Here is a 6,270-nt window from a genome sequence, read left to right as displayed (position 1 = left end):
TGTGTAGTTACAGTAAATCAGGGATCAAATCATGCATTTTTCAATCACTATTTTGTCCCCTGAGGTCAATTTATTTAAGTAAATTTTAGCTGCTTGCCTTTAGGACATCTATGTACAGACCTTTGCATGTTAAGCAAGTAACTTGAGCTCACACACATGCTGCTGATTTGTTTTTGGGTCTTAAACAGGTGCTGCCCCATCCTTCACTTTGCCTCTTTGCAAAGGTGAAATAAGGCATCTTGTGAAAAATAAACATCAATCACTCCTCCTCACCATTCCCTAACGAGGTGATGGACTATCTCACATTTTACTCTTATTAGACATCTGGTGTTTAGGAATATCAGTCCTACTTCATCCTTATTAGCTCATCATGAATGGGTGGACCAAGTTTCTGGACTCTGAATAGGCATCGTTGACGTGTATTTGGGCAATTACGTGTTAATATGCAATCTGTCTGACAACAAAGTTGTGAAATTTCAGAATGAGGTTTTGCAAAAAAATAAAAAAAAATAATGCTGTCTGGAAAGGCAAGAGTTGATGTTTGTTTTATTAGTTCTGAAAGTAAATTTTTTTTTAATTATTATTACACTGCTCTCTGGAATTGTTGCGGAGTAGCACTTCTCGCAACCTTTGTTAATTTACAGTTCTACAGGCGGACAATTATGGACAGTGATTCCGGTAATAGAATCAGGCACAGGAGAAGTATATCCTCTTCAAACTTCTCTTTAATAGCACTTGTCAGGCAGTCAGTGACATCCATTTACAATATTATGTTTGTAGGGAGTTATGGAAAGTTATGTTGTGTGGTATTTTTTGCATGAACGTACAACATTGAACAATATCAGGGAGAGCACAGCTGGAACTGGCTCTTGCCTCAGTCTGCTGGAAGTAGCAACTCTGATATCAGTCTGTCAGAAACCACTGCCTGTTTTCCATTCCGGGACGGACTTTCTGACACAGCCGCCCCCAGTTATCAGTCAGGATAATTGTATTCATCAAGAAAGGCTGTCCGGAGGGTCTATATCATCATCCCTCATTTTTGGAAGTTGAATTAATTTCACAACAGGGCATGTGTACATCTTGCTTTTGACTTGGACTTTGGCTGTCCGAATCCTCCCGTCAGCCCCTGCATAGGTCTCTGTCACGGTGCCCACAGGCCACAGAGCTCGTGGAAGTTGATGATCAATTAGGAGTACCACTTGTCCCGCTGCCAACTCTTTGCCATTCGATCTCCATTTCTGTCTGCCCTGTAGTTCTGGTAAGTAGCAGCGAATAAAGGCGGTCCAGAACTGATACCTGACTGCGTCTCCACCTGCGTCTCCCAAAGAGTTCGTTGAAGTCATAAAGGACTTATGGCAATGAAGCATCACGGCGTCCCATGAGTAACATGTTCGGAGTAACAGGATCCAGGTCTGCAATGTCCGATGAGACATAGCCAAGCGGCTTGGAATTGAGTATGCCCTCAGTTTCCACTAGTAATATTTGCAGGACAGATTCAGGCACGGATTGTTCCCGTAGAATGACTCACAAGGCAGCCTTATTTGATTTCACCTCTCGCTCCCATGTTCCGCCGAAGTGAGGGGCACTTGATGGGTTATAGCGAAACTGGATCAGCTCTGTGCTGGGTGTCAATGGCCACATATCCTGTGGTTCAGTCAGGAAGGATGGCCCAGATCTCCATTGGTGAGGGCCTGCTAATTCGGCTAAGGTAAGACCTCTGGTGATATGGTCAGCTGGGTTTCGAGTGGAATCAGCATACCTCCATCTGGTAACATCTGTCAAAGTATGAATCTCGGCTACTCTGGACCCCACAAAGACCTTGTATCAGCAGGATTCTGATTTTAACCAATGCAGCACTGTAGTTGAATCAGTCCAATATATGACTTTGTGTATGGGAATGGTGAGTTCAGTCTGTATCACTTTGGCCATTTGGGCTCCAGAAAGTGCAGTGCACAGCTCTAGGCATAGCATGAATAGGCATTTACGGGGAGCCACTCTAGATCGAGCCAGGACAAAGGCAATATGGACTTCCTCATGCTCATCTGTGGTCCGAAGGTAGGCCACAGAACCATATACCCTCTCCGAGGCGTCACAAGACATGTAACTCCCTAACTGTGGAGGGGGTGTCGGACTTGCCAGAAGCATAAGGTCGAGGGAATTGTAGTTTGGTGATACTGGAAAGCTCTGCAACCCACGTGGACCATTTCTCACATAGATGTAGGGGTTCGATAGGGTCATCCCAGCTGAGGTTGTGTTTCCAGAGATCCTGGATAAGAGTCTTAGCCCTCGTGGTGAATGGGATGATAACACCCAAGGGGTCGAATTGGCTTGCCAAAGTCTTGTACAGATTCCTCATGGTGGGCTGAACAGGCTCTGCTATGCGGTTCTTATACCCGAGGGTGTCATCGAGGCAATTCTATTGTAGGCCGGGGATAGGTTCTTGCATGTCTGTGCTACCCTGAGACAACCAGCACTCACTACTAGCTGATCTGGCTTCCGATGGGAGGTGTCTGAGAACTGATGGTATATTGCACGTCCATTGTCTGATCTCGAAGCCTCCCTTCAACAATGACTGACGCAATCCATCTATTATGGCTCTGGCCTCACCTTGGTCGGGAGTACTGTGAAGATAGTTGTCAACGTAGAATGAGTTCTCCACAGTGTCAGCTAAGCCAGTCATGGTGTCTTTGTGTTCCTGGGCATGCAACTGAAGGGCATAAATGGCACAGCACGGGTTGCAGGTCGTACCAAAGGGAAGTACCTGCCACTTGAAGATGTCTGGGTCAGATTCCCTATCCACGTTCCTCCAGATGACGCAGCACCGACTTGTCACCGGGTAACAGACATACTTGGTGGAACATGCCTTTGATGTCCCCACTCACTGCAACTGCATGTTGTCGGAACCTCAAGATGACTCCTAGCAAGGATGGCCCCAGTGTTGGCACCAGAAGGAGTTGTTCATTCAAGCTTTGACCATGGTACTGGAAGGAACAGTTGAAGAATATTCGGTCCTTCCCATTATGATGCACCATGTGGTGCGGAATGAACCAGGACTCTGTTGACCGGTCTGCCTCCTCTGGTGATATTTTGGCAATGTAGCCTGCAGATTCAAGCTTTTGAATTTCAGAGCAGTAATTTTGAGCTTGCTCAGGATTCTTGGCCAGCTTTCTCTCAATGTTTCTGAGACTGGGGAGCACAGCCTCCTTGCCTGCATGGAGCATGGTGATAGGAGTGCGCCTCAGCAGTGGGGTAGCATACCACTGAACACCGTTTACGTCTAGTGGCAGACTGCAAGAGGTTATAAGATTGTTGGACTTGCTTTGATCTTGTGATCAGCTTTTCATTGTATGGCAAGGTGTCAATTTGCCACAAGCACTCCACATGCTGATACAGCTCATTATGTGGTGGAGCTGTCATAATGTGCAGGCATTTTTGCTGACCTCTGGGGGGCTGAATTGGACACATTGGGCCCTGCAGTACCCAACCAAGCCTTGTACATATGGCAACTGGGCCACCCAATGCTCCTCTATGCACTGGCTGAATAGGAGTCAGGAGGTGTGGCATATCAGACCTGATGAGGAGTAAGGGTTTGACTTTGTCTACAGGCTGTAAGGGTAGACATTTCAGGTGGCGATATGCTTTCTGGAGAGCTGCCACAGGGTAATTATGTTCAGTAAGGCTTAAACCAGAGGTGGTAAAGGCATTACGAATGACATACCTCTCTGTGGGTTTGGTGAGGGGAAAAACCTCCAAGGTTACTGTGGACACTTTAAGTTCGGTATGAGTTTGTTAGATTGTCTGTAGAGGGAGAACCTCTGGAGCTCCATTTAGCTCAAGCTGCTGAGTTACTGGAGGAATGACGATGGTTCTTTCAGAGCCGTCATCAAGAACAGCATGGGCTTCCATTGTTTGGCCACCACTGTGCAAGAGAACTTTGACAACCTTAAGCATTACTTTCTGTGAGCGGTTGGGTCTGTCAAGATAGATTTGTGTGGATGGCAAACTCACTATAAGCACAGCTCTTGAAGTATCTTTGACAGAGTCATGTAGGACAGTAAGGTGCAGTTCTTTGCAGACTTTACAGGGCTGCTTGAGGTTACAGGAGTCCACTGGATGATTCCGACCACATTTCCAACAGCGTTTACCCTCTGTGATCCAGGTGACGATCTGTGTGGTGGTCAGCCTCTTGAATTTATCACAGGAGTTGAGATAATGATCTCGGTTATCGCAATGAGGACAATAAGGCTTTGGCTTGGAACTGGGTTTAGCCTGTGCCGGTTCAGAGGGCTTGGCAGCTTTCTCAGCTGTCAGAAGTACCGGTGTTGAATGCTCTCGCTGATCTGGAGTGCCTTTACTCTTCACAGATGACTTTGTTGTGTCAGACTGAAACATGGCAGCAGCTCGGTTAGAGATGCGCTTTGCTTGTGACTTCATTTGTAACCAAGCCGCTAAGTCGGGGAGAGTGTAGGTTCTATCTGTACCAGTTTGAAGGATACCATGGCTTAGACAGTATTCTACAAAGCCGTCTCTGTAAACGGGTGGCATCTTTCCCAGAAGGCGGTCCACATGAGAACCACACACAAGCTCATATCCATTCTGACCCTCCAGAGTCCTCAGCATGCCCACCAGGGGTTGGACAGATAAGGCAAACGAGTTGAAGGCATTAGCATCACTCATTTTGAGCGGCGGAGTACTCATGATAGCACCTAATTCTGATTGCACAAGCTGCCTGGGCTGGCCATATTTCTCCTGCAAAGCTTGCAAGGCAGCGGTGTATGTGGGTGGTGCATATATGCTTTAGCCAGCTGCTGAGCACTAGCAAACTTCAGGTGGCTCAGTAACACTTGGTATTTGTACTGCTCGCTGATGTGAATATGGTGACTTAATAGATTGTCTAAGGCCAATTTCAACAAGGCAAAATCGCTTTCTGTGCCACTGTCAAACACTGGTAGCGTGGGCCGAGGGATACCATAGGCTGCTGCCATCAGAAGCTCTGTTCCAGGTTGAGGTAAGTAACCAGTTTGGGGAACAGGTGGATGTGGATAGGGTTGAGGGCAGATGGGTGTGTTAGATGAGACTGTCACTCGCTGCTGAGTGGCTGGAAAAAAAACTGAGTGACTGATAGGTGGGGCTACCTAGCTTGGTAATAAAGTATTCACATTTTAGGGTGATGCAATGGATGCGACAGGAGGTACAGTCTGCGATATCAGAACACTATCTGTGTGTGGTGTTGCAAATTGGGTGGCTGCTGCTTGCATGGGGTTGAATTGAGGTAGTGGCATTGAGACTGGGCTGGGCTGCTGTGAGACAGGTGACGTTCTCCCCAGAATATGCGGCTTGTGGCCTTCCTTGGAATTGAGTGACTGCACATGAGGATAATTGCACTGTGAGAGCTAGAACTCGTGCCGGCATAGTCGCTTGTAATGCCAACTGAGGAGTTGTTTTGGATGTTGACTGAATTGTGCGTGGGTCCCTTAATGTGCTCTGTGCCTCTGGAACAGTCTGTGTGGCTTGCATCATGGAAGATGAGGGGCAGGGAGACTGTTGAAATACAGGTGAGTGGGCTGAGCTGGCATGAGGGAACTGCGATGATGGCCCAGTTGTGTCTGGTGATGCTTGAGGCTCTGGATCAGTCAAACTTGTGTCTTGGCTGAGCAGGGAGCTCACCAGTTTGGCCACTTTTAGATCAGTTTCCGCCTTATCTAACTGGTTAGATAAGGCCTTCTTTGCCATAAGAGCCTCTTCCTGAGCACGTTAAGCCGCTTTAGCTTGGGTTTGTAGTCTCTGGTATTCCATTTCTGCCAGCGTGTCCTCCTCTAATTGTTGAAGTAAGTCGTCGTACTGCTGCTTTTTATTTTCTCCTCCACTATGACTGCCTGGCTGCTTGTGAGTGCAGATGTAGCTTGCACACCAGAGATAATGGAATGACAACTGGATCTGGAACGAGAGCTGGCTTTACTATGGGACGTTTTCCTTGACTGGCTCTTATGTTGGCTGTGACAGCGAGCAGAAGCGATTGGAGGAGGGTCCACAGGAGGCATGTAGCCAAACTCATAGTCACCCAGATGGGAAGGCAGTTTACTCTGTCTCTTGGGCCTATCCACAGTCTCTGAAGCATCGCTAACTGCAGTGTCCATATTGTTTACTGTTGTCGTATCCTGGCTCGAAGGACCAACTGTTGCGGAGTAGCACCTCTAACAACCTTTGTTAATTTACAGTTCTACAGGCGGACAATTATGGACAGTGATTCCGGTAAGAGAATCAGGCACG

The sequence above is a fragment of the Myxocyprinus asiaticus genome, chromosome 23 (genome assembly GCF_019703515.2).
Source record: "Myxocyprinus asiaticus isolate MX2 ecotype Aquarium Trade chromosome 23, UBuf_Myxa_2, whole genome shotgun sequence".
NCBI classification, from domain to species: domain Eukaryota; kingdom Metazoa; phylum Chordata; class Actinopteri; order Cypriniformes; family Catostomidae; genus Myxocyprinus; species Myxocyprinus asiaticus.
Note: the sequence above shows the minus strand (reverse complement) of the source record.